Below are 14,946 nucleotides of genomic sequence, written 5' to 3' on the forward strand. Positions count from 1 at the left end.
TGTTTTGAAGCATCCTAAAATGAATGCATCACATTGTATGTCCCCCTTTAATTCTGTTATTCTGTTAGTATTTGTTTCACATATGTAGGTGATCCTGTGTTGGGTGCATAGATATTTATAATAGTTATATCCTCTTGTGGGGCTGAACCCTTTATCATTATGTAATGTCCTTCTTTGTCTCTTGTGACTTTCTTCATTTTAAAATGTATTTTGTCTGATGCAAGTACTGCAACTCCTGCTTTTTTCTCCCTCAGTTGCATGAAATATCTTTTTCCATCCCTTTACTTTCAGTCTGTGTATGTCTTTGGGTTTGAAGTGAGACTCTTGTAGGCAGTATATAGATGGGTCTTCTTTTTTTATCCATTCAGTGACTCTATGTTTTTTGATTGGTACTTTCAGACCATTTACATTTAGGGTGATTATCAATATGTATGTAGTTATTGCCATTGCAGGCTTTAGATTTGTGGTTATGGTTCTTCTTTTATTTTGTTTCCCTTTTGACAGTGCTTCTGTGAAACTGAATTCTCTTTTATCTCGAAACAATTTACTGGATCCTTTTATGATTTAGGCATAGTTAGACATTAGAGTGGAAATTTCAGAATTTATATCTTCGTGGTGTCTGCCTTCTTTTAGAGGACAGTTAAGGTTCTGAAAAGCATCCCTGGGTTGAAAAATCCCTGAGTGCCTTCATACAGATGGTGACTTTCAAGTGCTAATTGACACACTCTGTATATCACAGGATGCCAAGATCACCAATGAGACACCCAAAGGGAAACATCAAAAGCTCCCTCCTTCAAAGGAGCTCCCATACACTGTTTTTTTGGGAGTGCAAATTAGTGCAAATTTTCTGGAGAACAATCTGCCAGTTATCAAAATTTTAAATGCATCTACACTTTTAATAAGCAACTCCATTGCTTAAAATATATTGTGTAGACATACAGGCATAAGTTAGCCAAAACATACTTGGATATTCTTTAAAGTATTATTTGTATTAGTAAAGCAACAGGCAAAACAAAAACTGTTCAATGCAGTGTGATTATGATGGAGAAATATCCTTTCCTTAGGAAATGCATGCTGAAGAGGTTAGGAAGAACAGAAACAGGACAAAATGTGGATATTGTTAAATTAGGTGATAAATATATGGGTGCTAAAAAATATTCAATGACACTTGTTAAAGACGTTAAGGCAGAATTTATTCAGGGACATTGGACATATGTAGGGACCACTGCAAAGTGATTTTATAGCTGGGGAGAGAGAGAGATTGGGCTCAACTCCAACTCCGAATTCAGCATGGGCAAGTCAGAATTGATATCCCAGGAGAAGGGTTAAGGTCCATGGATGGAAAAGTACTAAGAAGCAGCATCAAGGGTCAAGGGGTTTCTGGTTAAACTGACTTAACAGGATTCTTGCTGTAGACAGGCCAGGGTGATCAGACATCCCCTGGGTGTTCGTGGAGGTTAAGGAAACAGATTAGGTATCACGGATGATCAGATGTAGAAGACACTGAGTTTGAGGGTGTTCTTGCTAAAACTAAATTTTACAAGAAGTGCACAGATGGGCCTAGGAGAAGGAATAAAGTTTGACCAAGCAAATAATTTTGTCAGTGTCGATTGTAGTATTTATATTTTCTTCCATGTTAAAAACTTTCATTGTAAATAGAAAAGAGGTACACTGATAAGACATTGAGTACATAAATCATTCTTTATCTATACAATGATATGGTATGTAGTTGTCAAACCAAAAAAAAGGTAGATCTGTTTTGATTGTGTGAAAGTAAATATTAGATATATTTTCAAGTTAAAATGGTAAATGGTGGAAAAGTATTCATACTATGATCCATGTAGAGGATTAAAAAATTTCCTTTAAAGTAAGATCTGGAGCTGTGATGGAATAGCTTGCAGAAAGCAAACACTCTCACTGAGAATGATTAGAAAACTAGATAAGTTATTGTGAAATGGTGAAAAGGGGTGTACTGCTTTCCTAGATTGCTCTAAGAAATTACTACAAACTTGATGACTTAGAATATCTGAAATGTATTCTCTCCCAGTTATTGTGATCAGAAGTCCAAAATTGAGGCACCTGTAGGGCCATCCTCCCTCCAAAGGCTGTAGAGAGGAATCCTTCCAGTCTCTTCCAGCTCTGGTGGTTCCACGTATTTCTTGGTTTGTGGCCACATCACTCTAATCTCTGCATCCACCTTCATGTGGTCTTTTCTTTCTGTGTCTTTCCCTCTTCTGGCTCTTATAAAGACACTTCCCCACCCACATAAACCAGAATGCTCTCCTCTAGATCCTTAACTTAATTACATCTGCAAAGATTTTTTTCCAAGGGTCACATTTGCAGGTTTTGAGCTTTAGGATGTAGACATATCTGTTTGGGGGCCATCATTCAATTGATTATAGGAAAGTTATAAAAACTCTCGTGATCTTTCATAGCTATAAATCCTGTGTCATGTTTTTCTGTCTTTGAGGTGTAGGTCTTCTGAGGCATGTGTTTATAATAGATGCTTGTTTTATAAAAATAATAATAATAATTCAATGTATAGCCTTCTTTGTCGATTAACTTCTGTACTGCTGCTAAAAATTCTTCTGTGGCTTTCTCATTTGCACTTTGACTTTGCCTGAGAGATGAAGGCTTTGGGAGTTGCAGCGTGTTTGAAACCACCGCAGCAGGCAGTACTCCCAGGAAAAGGAGTGGCTCCAGCAGGCTTTAACAGTTTCTGTTTAAGGTCTTTGTGTGCACATGGTGCTTTCTTTTTCATCATGAGAAAGGTTGGTTCATGATTTTTTTACTGTTTGGATTTTAATCCATATGCTAAACAATCTTTTCATTTCTTTTATTTCTTTAGGCTTTGTTCTTATTGACTTCACTGTATTTGAAGTTGTACTAGTCTTCCTAAACAGTAAAAGACTTTAATTTTCACGATGTTGGCTCTAGTGGTCCAAATGTGGGTCCCTATATGACTATTGCTCATAATGCCTTGTTATATCTAGCTTCTCCTCAATGTTAAAACTTTTTTGTAGACCCTACTTGGCACTTGTGAACATGTTTGAGGTGTTGAATATGTATGTGTGTTTAATATAGCAAGTTCAGAAATGAAAAAGAACAGCAAAATACAGCTTTGTAGAATAATACATGAGGTGAACCAAGAAAGCTGGTAGGTTTGTGAGGGATGGGCAGGTGTATGCTTTATGTATTTCTTTCCTGGACTGCTGTTAAGAAATTACCACAAACTCGGTGGCTTAAGATATCTGAAATTTATCCTCTCACAGTTATGGCTCTGTTTAGCTGCATGCAATTTTGTATTTTCTCATGGGCAAAGTTGCACATAGGCAAGCATAAAATTTGCATTATGCATTATAAACAAAACCTTTCCAGTTGCTCTCTAATACATCAATCATGTTGGAATACATTTTTGTTTTTAAAACAAGCATTCTAGAAGAACCCTTCTGTACCAGTATGGTCACAGCAACATTATCTGTAAGAGCCCTGTGCTTGAAACTACCCAAATGTCCATCAACAGTAGAATGGATATATTTTTGTAGGCACACAATAGAATATTGTATAGCAATGCAGATGAGCGATCCACACTATACAGAGAAATATGGCTGCATTTCACAAAGATAAAATTGAGCAAAAGACAACATACATAAGAATGTATATACTGAGTGATTCCATTCATATATAATACAAAAACAGGCAAATAAAATTTAATTTTGTAGTGTTATGAGATGAGTCAGGCTAGTGGCTACCCTTGGGGTTAAGGAGGGGTGAGGGGACTTCTATGGTGCTGGTTAAATGCGTGTTCATTGTGAAAATTTATTTAGCTGCACACTTCAGGTATGTGTACTTTTTGTGTGCATATTATACCTCAGTAAAAAAATCTTTTTAAAAGTCTATGAAAATAAGAAGAAAATGGCAACTGGCTCTGAACTCAAACTAATAGGATTTGAACAGTAGTTCTAGCATTTACTAACAGTATGACACTGGGCAAGTAACTTAATTCCCTTATGTCTCACTTTCCCCACTTGTGCCATTAGGGAAGAAGAATACTTTACGGGGATGTTGCAAAGATTAAGTGAGTTAAAAATGTAAAGCACTTAGAGCAGTACCTAGTACATCCTGTGTGCTGATGGAACATTTGGCATTATTCACTCTGTTTGGGAAACTACATATTTTTTAAAATTACACACTGGCAATATCTTTCCATGTCTGACTATTTCTTGAAGTCTTAAGTATGTAAGAGAGCCCTCTGATTTCCAGAAATGTGCCCATTCCTATTGTTGGAACATTTAAAATTGGATGGTGAAGGAGATCATATCTTGGGACTATGACCCTATGCTTATCTAGGTGCTATTTCTTTGGTTTTGTTTCCATGCATTCTATATGTGTTCTCTCTCCCTGCTTTGTATTGTGGCCCATTTATGTTCATGGGTTGCTATTTTTCATTCTACTTTCTCCAAATTCATCTAATTTTCAGTGATTAGGTGACTTTGGTGTCAGTTTGTTATTGTTAAATTTATATTCTGTTTGTAGCATTCCATTTTTGTTCCTTCTAGTCACAAAGTATTTTGGCAAAGACATTCTTTCCCTACCTATAGTTAGAGCTACTTTTACCCTTAAATTTATGTTTCCCGGTTTTCCATGTGTACTCTCATTCTTTTATGTCAAGAACTCTCACCTACTTGTACTTTTATCTTGATTTATCTCTATGTTAGTATAACTTTTAAAAGGGAGGAATACTAGTAGAATATTTATGTCCCCTTGTGTATATAAAAATACATTATTGTCTTAAAAGTACCCAAAGTATAATAGTATAATGTAGTTGGTTATCAAATTCTTGGGTCATAGGTTTTCTTCAAACTTCTGTAATTACTTTTGGTCCATTTTTCTTCTGACATTTGATTTTTCTTTGTTGTCCTCAATTGTCTAGGAAGCCCCTATCAAATTAATGCTGAAGAGACAGGAGGTGTATCTGGAGCTATATGCTGCAGTCTCTCAAAAACATCTTGATTCCTGGGTGACAGAACTCAGCCTGCACAACTTGAGTGTGCAATAATATATATATGCATTTCCTGCATCCATTGACCTGTCATCTTTTGAATTCTTGCCTCAAGGTCACTCATAGCTAAGTCCGATCCTTAGCCTCCCCCTGCCCTCACATTAGGTCCTCTTGAGCAAAGGAACAGAAATTCTTATTTCCTCTCACATATTCTCCTAGAAGAATAAACTGCTCAAGTTTGCAGAATAAAGGAAAATTTCTCAGTAAAAGAAAAACCCTCTACCTGGCAGAAAGTACTGCAATCACCCCATTTGTCATGTGGAAAAGTAATATTTAGAAAGGTTAATTCCTTGCCCAAGGATAGGGTGTGGCAGAACCAGTACGTGGGCATGGGAGAGACAGAGAACTTCTCAGAGATGGGAGAGCAGGAGGAAGCCACAGCAGAAGCCAGGGGAGAATTCTACAGGTTCAGAGGCCAGCGAAGGCACAGCCTGACCTGAGCATTCAGGCCCCGTGTTGCAGAGGCTCAGACTTGGCTGGGCACACAGGGCAGCAAGGATAAGAGCAAAGATGGGGCATCCTGTCCAGGGCATTGTGAAGCTTGAACGGCAAGGGAGAGTGTGCTGTGGGGCCAGGGCCTGCATCTGCTGGGGCTGCCAGCCACCATCACCATGGCCATACTAAGGGATGTCTCTGGACTGAAGCTCATCTGGACTTGGAGCTGCAGGTCTCCCTGGAAGATCTCAGGCCACACACTGGGCTTTCCATGAGATGTGAGAGGAAGGTTTCTGGGTCCAGGGTTGACTGTTACCCGTAGCAGGGCTTGAGCTCCTCTCTCCAGGCTGTGAAGTCACTACAACCAGAGGGAGGGTGAGGAGCCCCTGTAGAAGAGCTCTAGAACTGGAGGAGGGTTGGTCACAGTTCTTCTGGAAAGTGATGCACGCCTGTAACAGAGAGTAACAGAACCAAGAGATGCACAGGAATGCTGCTCAAGGAGGGCAAAGTGGCTCTTGAGCCCCCACCCCCTGCCCACTCATCTAGCCATCTTCTTGGCCCTGTGCTGGGGAAGGAAAAAGAGGAAGCAAGAGGCTCTGAGTGTCCATAGTATGTCTGGCTCCCTGGTCTTCATGTCCAGATCTGTCTCAGTTCAAATTTGGCTCCACACGTGTTCTCAGACGCACCTCTGCCCACCCCAGAGGCACCAGGAAAGTTGCTGGATGACCTCTGTGGCTCTGAATTCCTGACCAGGTCTCCCAAGTTAGGATCAGGTCCCCAGCTCCTTCACCCCTCTCAGCCAGGGTCCTCCTTATAACCCCCAGTGGAGTGCCTTCAGAGACACTCAGAGATAAGGACACTTAGAGAGGAGGCAGAACCTGCAATGAGATACCTCACAGAGCACTGTCCTCACCCAGACGCATGAAAACCAAAGCAGACACCCCAAGTGCATATGCTGACACCCAAAGTCATCAGTTTCATCCTCCTGTTTTCTAGGTGTTTCACAGCAAGGATCCAAGGGCAATGAGGGAAATAAAATTTTTGACAGCAAAGCATACTTTGGAGGCTCTTTGTAGTGCATTGTGTGCAAACGTGGTGCCGTCAACACCCCATGGAGCACAGGGGAGTACAGTGGTCTGGAGCTCTCAGAAGAGCACACCGCTTCTGCCTGCCTTGATCTGCAGGCTCTGGCTCTGGCTCCAGGTGGGGATCCTGGCTCAGATTGAGGGCTCTGAGCTATAGGTCATGGGCACTATTTGTGATGGGGGCTTCTGGGCCTGGGTCTGGGCTTAGTTCACTTTCCTGAACTCTGGCTTCCAGGGATCTGAGCTGAGTTTTCTGAGCTTTGTCCCTGGGGCTCTTCTGTGTTGCAGGGCTTAGATTTTATCTGGTCTTCTCACTCTTGCCTCGTTTTTCTATGATGCGCTTCCTTGGTTATATTCTGAGATGCTACAATAGAACTTAGGGTTTTTGTGTTTTGGGCTGTTCCCTACCTCATGGACTGGGGATCTGTTTCTGTCCTCTCTCCTGGAGTCCTGGGCTCAGGGCTCATGCTTTGAGGCCTCTTGTTTTGGCTCTGGGGTCAGGGCCTGGCCTTGGGCTCAAGGATGTGTCCCGTCTTTACGGAACTCAGTTATCTGGTGTGGAAAGAAGGTGATGAGCCATGGCATAAAGCAAGGACTGTGGCAACAGGTGGATCAGCACCTGTTAGGCAGGTAGGAGCCAAAAGTATTGTTCATCTCCTTGGCCTTGACTGTAAGTGCTGGCTTCCCCCTGGGGCATTTGTGTTATCCTGAGACCAATCCCTCATCAATTGTATTACCTCATTCTAAAATCTTACAGACATGCAGGTTAAGGAGTCCATCTGGTCCATACAAGGGGCATCCTCAGGGGCTGCCCCAAACCTGCAGGCCTAGCTAGATAGGAGTTGGGGACAGGAGATGAAGAGGTATTGGGGACAGAGTTGTGGCTCACAGGGATTCCCTACATCTTGCATCTAATTGTACATAGGGGGCTGTCATTAACATTCTTGAATAAGTCAGTAAACAAATGAACAGAGAAATGCTTAGAAAGATTTGGAAAGAAAAAAGAGGACAGAGACAAAAACGTAAGAATAGAGAATAAACTAGGAGCAGGCAGCTGCCCCCAGGTGTGAAGCCAGTGTGTGGGGGTTCACCCCAGTATCCTGGAGGAAGGGGAAGAAATGGACATCTTTGCCACGAACTTTCCATTTGGATTCACTGGATATCCCGGATTTGCGAGTGGAGGGGAGGAAGGAGAAAGCCTGACAGCCAAAGAGGGTGTGAGTGTAGGGGAGTGACCTATGTTCCAGGACTGGGGAACAAATGCTCCCTGAAAAATGCTCAGTCTAGATCATCACATGCAAAAAGCTCTGGTTTAATTACATTTCTGTTATTTTTTGTCTCAGATCTGCACATTCTGTCTGGAGATGATGGAGTTTCCTTTGGCCTCCTTCACTGTAAACCAAGGTCATATGTTTCAAAGAAGGAACGGAATTTGGCTCTGAGATGAAGAAAAGAGATAAATTTATCTTCTTTTTCCAATCTGCATGCTTTTAATTTCATTTTCTTGACTAACTGCCCTAGTTAGAACTTTCAGTACAATTCTGAATAAAAGTGGTGGAATAGTACATCCTTTAATTTGTCTGATCTTTAGGGGAAAGCATTCAAATTTTTACTATTAGGTATGATACTAACTGTGGAGTTTTCATAGATGCCCTTTGCAAAGTGAGAAAGTTCTTTTCTATCCTAGTTTGCTGAGTGTTTTTTAATATTAAAAGGTGTTGCAATTTGTCAAATGTTTTTTTTCTCTGTGTTTGAGGTGATTGTTTTTTGTCCTTAATTCTATGGATGGGATATATTATATTAGTTGATCTTTGAATGTTAAACTGACTTTGCATTCCTGGAATAAATCCCATTTGGTTACGGTATAATTTTTCTTTAATGTTACTGAATTTGATATAGTAGTATCTTATTGAGGATTTTGTGTCAGTATTTATATAATAAATATAGGTTTGTACATTTCTTTTCTTGGGATGTCTGTGTGTGATTTTGGTATCAGGGTAATACTAGCCTAATGAAACTCCTCTTTGGAAGACTTTGTGAGAAAATGGTATTAATTCTTTTTTATATATTTGGTAGAATTTACCAGTGAAGTCATCTGGTCCTGGCATTTTCTTTGCAGTTTGTGTTTTAATTGCTAATTCAATCTCTTTACTTGTAATAGGTCTATTCAAATTTTATATTTTTTCTTGAGTCAGTTTCTATAGTTTGTATGATATTAGGAATTTGCATATTTTGTCTAAATTTTGTAATCCATTGGCACACAATTTTGCATAGTATTTCATTATAACCCTCTTTATTTTCTGACAGTTCAGTAGCAATGTCATCTCTTTCACCTCTAATTTTATAAATTTTAGTGTCCTTTCTTTTTATATTGGCCAGTCTAAAGTTTATCATTTTAGATCTTAACAAATAACAAACTTTTGTTTTAAAGTGTTTCTCTTTATTTCTTTCCTTCTGATTGCTTTAGATTTAGTATACTCTTCTTTTTCCAGTGTCTTAAGTTAGAATGTTGAGATTATCTTTCTTTGAGATGATCTGAAATAATCTTTTTTAAATATAGGAATTCACAGTTATATAGAGTTCCTTCTAATTTATGCTCTAATTGCATCAATTAAATTTTGGTGTGCTGTCTTCGTTTTCATTCATATCAAGGTAACCTCTAATTTTCCTTATGAATTCTTCCTTGACCAACTAATTGTTTGAGAATGTGTTTTTTATGTTAATATATATGAAATTCTCAAAGTTCTCTCTGTTACTGCCTCCCAATATTGCAAAAAACATACTTGTATGTTTTTGATAATTTCAAATTTATTAATGTTTGCTTTATGGTCTAGCATATAGGCTATCCTGGAGAACAGTCCATGTGTACTTGAGAAGAATTTATATTCTGCTGTTATTGGGTGGAGTATGTTGTAAATATCTATTAGGTTTGTATAGTTTTTTTCAGGTTCTATTTCCTTGGTGATCTTTTGTCTACTTGTTCTACACATTATTGAAGGTGGAATAGTGAAATCTTCAACTATTATTGTTAAATTGTCTATTTCCCCTATGTCTCATAGTTGATCTGTACATGTTCCTGAAAACATCATAGAGACAGCTCTCAACCCGAGGTAAATAAGGCAAGCTCAGCTCTCTGGTTAGGGTTACCACATTTAACAAATAAAAATACGAGATGCTAGTTAAATTTGAATCATTCTAATGGCTTATGCATATGCACATTGAGATAAAATTAAAATGTCACATGGGAATATTTAAATTAAAAACTATTCATTGTTCATCTAAATTATAAATATCTAAATTACATAACACTTTTATTATATTTCCTTGATGTTCCAACTCTCTTTAATAGTTCTCTGGCAGAATTTGATTATGAATTCCTTTGAACCATAGTCTATTCCATTTACATTGTAACATAGCTTCTATGTTACATGCAAAATAGCCATATGTGATTACCTCATATACAATTTATTTCATTTTTTTGTCCATTTAAAATTCATTTGTGAGAAAACACACTCAGCATTAGCATTACAAGCCAGCCACTGAACACTGATAGTCATAACGTTTACCACTATAAGAAAGCTCTTCAATTTAGATGTGGTAAAGTATATAATGCTATCTTTCATGGCATACACTTGCTTTTCTATTCTCTAGGATTGTGTTGTATCTTTTGATCAGTGGCTTTTAAAAATATTTTCACAACAAAAAGAGAATTATTGTCAATTTTTATTCCTTTCCTCTTCAGTATTATGCATCATTAGTCCCTTGTTCTCATGTTGAAAGAGTATTAGTAACATCCATGTAAAAGAATTGAATTCTTCAAGAGATAAAATCCATTTGAAAATATGGTCATGGCAAATGCTGTAATAATTATCCTCTTCAAATCAGAATCTCTTCTTCTGTTCATAAGTAATGTCACATCTAGTAAGAGCAACCCTAGCACTAAAAGGGATAAATTTTTCATCAGTTCTAACATGTTCCTTTACGCAATGGAGTAAAACAACACTGTGTGCTCTTCTTTCAAATTGTGTAATCCTTTTCCTAAAGAGATATTGTAAACTATGAACAAGAAATAAGGAGGTCTCACTCAATGAATTATTTAAAAAGTCAACAGGAACCTTAGGGTTGCCAGAATTAAAGTATCAGTGCTTCGAAGTAAACTGAGAATTCTCCCAGATGCATTTGTTAAAGACAGCCAACAGGTTTTGTGAATTTGAGCAAATCGAAGAATACTGAATGCAAATGGAATGACAAAAAGTCCTTTAACTGTTCAGTCTGAACAGTGCTGAAGTAGGAGAATTTCATGACTACTACTGCTATACTACATTATACAGATGTGGTTTGAGTAACATTTTGCAGAATATGAGCAGGATAGCCAACACCTTCCATAGAATCAGTCATGCCTACCTTCGATTTTGAACAATTTTTACATCTTTACACCAATATTTTTATTTGTTTCCAGCAAAAACAGTGTGATATTAAGAATTAACTTCTAATTAAATAAGAGAGTTTCCTACAAATATCTGCTTTTCTTTCTGAAGTCTCACCTAAGGGATTTTACTTACACTAGGCATAATATTTTTCATGAGAAAAATATTGTAAAAGCAAAGGAACTCTTTTTTTTCCTGCATTGTGATTACTTGCAATCATGGCTAAGCCACTTAAAAAAGGGGAGACATTTAGATCTTTCATAATCTCTGTAGTAGTAAATGGAGCTATTACATTTTTTATTATTGCAGTAGATTTCATTTCTGCACTTGAAAATTTGCTTGTAATTTTAGAATCTGAAAATTCTTATGGTAACAGTATGTTGAAAGAGTCGTTTGAACTGAAAGACTACTAATGATATACAGTATGGAAAGCCATTACAATTTCTGCTCTGATTATTTTATCTTTTACATGTGAATTTCTCTTAATCAAAACATTTGTTATTTTATCACTTCTTTTGGAAGTAGTTGAGAAAATCATGTATCTCTTATGCTTTGCTGTTAGCATATGCTGGCTTATATCTGACTTTCAATTTTCCATACTAAATGACAATTGCAGATTATTCAAAGAGTGAGGACATTTTCCTCATTTAATAAATGTCCATTGTTTGGAAAGTTTATCATAATTTTACACTTGTGTTTCTGTATTTGGGGGTTCAAGTATACACAAAGAATAGGTGATAGCATGCACCTAAGAATTGAAAAGATTGCTAATCTCACCTCTTCTTCAGTATGTCTGTCACTCATAAATCCAAATTCACATATAACAGTAAACAGGGTGGATGTTGAAAGGATAGAGAATTTGCAAACAAACAATAAATTAGGTATCTGATGCAAAATAAGGTGAATTTTCCCCATCATCTGAGAGAGCTGTACTTGTCAGGCATAATCTTCAAGCAAAGCCAGAGCTGATATTCTATACAATTTTGGGAAGCCTGGTGTTCAGGGCTTGGTGGATTTTCAGAAGCAGGGGTATTTTGGGATTGACAAATTTCCACCTGTATTAATGTGGTCACTGGATTAAGACCATAGTTGAGAGGCTAACTTGCAGGAGTATGGCCCCTGGAGGGAAGCGTTTGGTGATTGGTGGGGGTTTTGAAGTGGGGGACTTTCACAAACTTGTTACTGGAGTCTGACTGCTGCTCATGGGTTGATTTCAGAGCATATGTACTACTCTGTTAGTATCTGTGAAAGAGTTTACGTGTTTATAATTTGGCTTCAGTCTTTTCCTTTCTTGCATATGAACTAGAAATACTTTTAATTCTTAGCCTCTCTATTCTCTCCACCCCACGATGCCCTTCTTGGTCATCTCTCAACCAAACCTTCAGTAGAGACATTAGGGGATTATTCAAATGTTTATTTGCAGAAAACATGCTTTTCAGGCAGGGCTGCTATTTAATTGAGGTAGGGGACAAAATCTGTGGCAGCAAAGTATCTCTAACTGCTGAATTCTTGAAATTTAATGAAAAAAATATGATTATAGGATATTTAGGGTACCTTGAAAAGTCACTATGGGCCTCAGGAAAAAATCACATACAGGTATGTCCTGTATCCGCAGAATGTTTGTGGACCTTCTCTCTGATGGTAAGGCCAGAAATATGCTTTCCTGAGAGCACATTCCACCCCAGACTTGATCTCCAAGGTCAGCCCACACTGAGCTTGCCCTCCTGGTCCACTCCAGCCAGGGCAGGCTGGCTTGTCCCACAGGCTTGGGATTAAAGTCCCCTCTATCTTAAAGGTAACTGTGACCTAAGGTCTTCCACCAGGCAAAGGTTTAAATTTTAAACCTAATTATGGAGGATTTTCTCAAAAATATGCTCTAGCCCCGTGTACTGATATATTTGACCTTGCTGATCATAGTTTTAATGAAGTGTTAGTTATGTTACTTCATTTTAAATTCCTCCACACTTTTAAAAACTACATTTAGTTTTCTTCTTTCTACTTGTCTCTCAGTTCCCTTTCCTTGAATCTACTGATTTACTAGCTAATCTTTATTTTGCTGTTCATTTTTGCTTTTTTTTCTGTGAACACAAAAATATATATGAATAGTACAGATTTCTAGTTTGTCTCTTTAGAAATCTGTTTTTCTTTCACATTTTATTTTCCTGTGATGTTTATTCCTATTTTGAATACTCTCTCTTTCCATAAACTTTTATTGACATTTCTCTTCTTCTGTAATCAAAGTGAGATGTATGCTGTTCTCTTTTTGTTTTTTAATTCTGCTTTTTTTCCTTCATAATCAATGAGGTATGTTCTTAATTTCCTTCTTGCGGTTCTGATTCAGCATTATCAATGGAGTAAAGAATGCATGCAGGTCCCCTAGGGGGATCATTACCTTGATACAATTTATTCCCTGTGTTTATTGAAGTTAATGTCCAATATTCCATATCCATATTTTATTTTGTCCTGCTTCCATTCCACACATATGGCATGTTCCTGGTCTTAGTTTTCTTTTTTGTCATGTAGAATCATTTCCCTCCTCTCTTCTTCATTTCAAGGAACAAGTTCAACTGCACCTTTGCAACTGTGGTACAGGTGCCAGACTTATTGGAGTATGACCATAACCATCAACTCTCCTCTTTCATGTTCTTGCTTTTCAATAATGTAAGGGTATGCCATGGAGGTGAACCTAGTTTTCTGTGATCTCCCACATCATAAAATGCGATCGTTCCAAGTTGGATGGTGTCTGCTTATTCAGTGACATAGCTCCACATTTTCTTTCCCCCAAAAGGACTTGATGCTTTAGTTTTTGCTGCAGCTATAATTCCAACTTGTATTTTATCTAGGAAAACTATCTCAAAAAATTTCTTACAAGTAAATGGGATCTTTCCCTCAGATTACAGCTGTTGGACCATTTCTCTCATATTTTTTTTTGTATTCATCTGAGTATTTTAGCAGAGATCAGAGACAGTTCAGATTCTGTGTTTCCAGGGCTATTTAATCCAGAAGGCTCTATTGGCATTTACTATTACTAAAAATATAAATACATGCTTTTAGAAGATATAGGTTGTCTTAAACTTTGTAACTTTGTGTTATTTTTGCTATTTCCTGTATATTTTCTCCCAGTATTGACCTTAAAAATATTTTAAAAGAAAATGCCTTGTTTTCCAAAAATGAATGTAATTGCATCCCACTCTATAGTCAGGTTTAGAGGAAGATGATGCCCTCACTTCCTGCCCAAATACTAGGGTAATATGAAAGTTAGCCTGAAGCAAAAAGAAAAGCTGGAGCATAGGCAGCAGGCGAGGGAAAAGAGGCTCTCCTAAGTCTGAGATGAGATATCAGGTTTAATTGTAGACACATCTGTGATAGTGATTTAGACTCAGGATAGACAGATGTTTTCCATGGAGGGTCGGATAATTTATTAGACTTTGCAGGCCATATGGTCTCTGTCACAGCTATTCAATTCTGCCATTGTTTCGTGAAAGCAGCCATAGATGATATGTACACAACTGGGTATGTCTGTGCACCACTGGAATTTCATTACATACAGAGGTGGGGAAGCTGATTTGGCTCATGGACTATAGGTTGCTCCCCCCTGATTTAAATAATAATTTTTGAATTATTACTATTTAATAATAAAAAATGTTTGCATATCAACAAGCTTTCAAAAGCAAATATTAATATTAGATGGGTTAGGTTGGTACAATGAAAACAGGGATTACATATACATGCAGTATGTATATATATTAGGTATTTTTTTCTATATATCTAACTCCAAGCACTGTGCCTGGCATATACGAGGAATCAATAAGTACTGAATTTACAAATGACTAAGTAGATGACATAACTAGTCCAGTCTTCTCTGTGGCTCACATTACTTGGAATTATTATTGACCTCTTTTGCTTTTCTCTTACCCACATTTAATTTGTGGGTGCC

At 37.7% G+C, this 14,946-nt stretch overlaps 1 long non-coding RNA gene across 1 annotated transcript in view; it reads left to right on the top strand.

The window, feature by feature from the left end:
* Positions 1-8,404, top strand: part of LOC118969128 (uncharacterized) — a 227,987-nt gene extending 219,583 nt beyond the window's left edge. The window contains exon 4 of the long non-coding RNA XR_005057017.2: positions 7,926-8,404. This is a non-coding gene — a long non-coding RNA (uncharacterized lncRNA). The remainder of the gene's footprint in view (positions 1-7,925) is intronic.
* The last annotated feature ends 6,542 nt before the right edge of the window (positions 8,405-14,946 follow it).

The sequence above is a fragment of the Manis javanica genome, chromosome 7 (assembly GCF_040802235.1).
Source record: "Manis javanica isolate MJ-LG chromosome 7, MJ_LKY, whole genome shotgun sequence".
Lineage (NCBI taxonomy): Eukaryota > Metazoa > Chordata > Mammalia > Pholidota > Manidae > Manis > Manis javanica.